The following is a 637-nucleotide window of genomic DNA, read 5'->3' on the forward strand; positions in this document are numbered from 1 at the left end:
AGCAGATGTTAAAAAAATGTTGTAGTAATTATGCCATCAACCTAAAAATAACTTGAAAACATTGTAAATCAAGATTTTTTTTCTCTTCAAGTAATATTTTTTAGTTATTCCGTCAGATTTTATTTACCATTTCACATATAACACATTGCCTCAGATGTGGTTTTTAAAAATATTTTGGGTGCTAATATTAATCTAAAATTAGGGACATGTACCAGGAACTGAACTTAAAGAGCATGCATCATTAACAATTAGATATGGTTAGATTTAATTTTCATGTATTTAGCTAAATTATCAAATCATTGTGGCTTGCTGAAATATTAATTCAAACTCAGCTGGAGTCATAATGTAGAAATATCAAGGTTTTTATCTTAAGTATAAAAGATTTCTTATCTAAGTAGTATGTATAAAATACATTTAAAAATGCATTTAAAAATCAATATTACATTTTACATTTAATGCAGGTCAATGACAATGTAGCTCAGTGTAACCAAAGGACATTTTCTCCAAAGGTAGCACTGAAATTCTCCATTTCTTAATGCACATTACAGTTCACTGAACTTCTCTGTTATCTAATTCTGAAGTGCCCCTGCTTCATGACAAGCAGTTTTAAAGACAGTGAGATTCTCAAGATTGAATA

This window comes from Propithecus coquereli, unplaced genomic scaffold, assembly GCF_000956105.1.
Source record: "Propithecus coquereli isolate 6110/MARCELLA unplaced genomic scaffold, Pcoq_1.0 Scaffold284, whole genome shotgun sequence".
Taxonomy (NCBI): domain Eukaryota; kingdom Metazoa; phylum Chordata; class Mammalia; order Primates; family Indriidae; genus Propithecus; species Propithecus coquereli.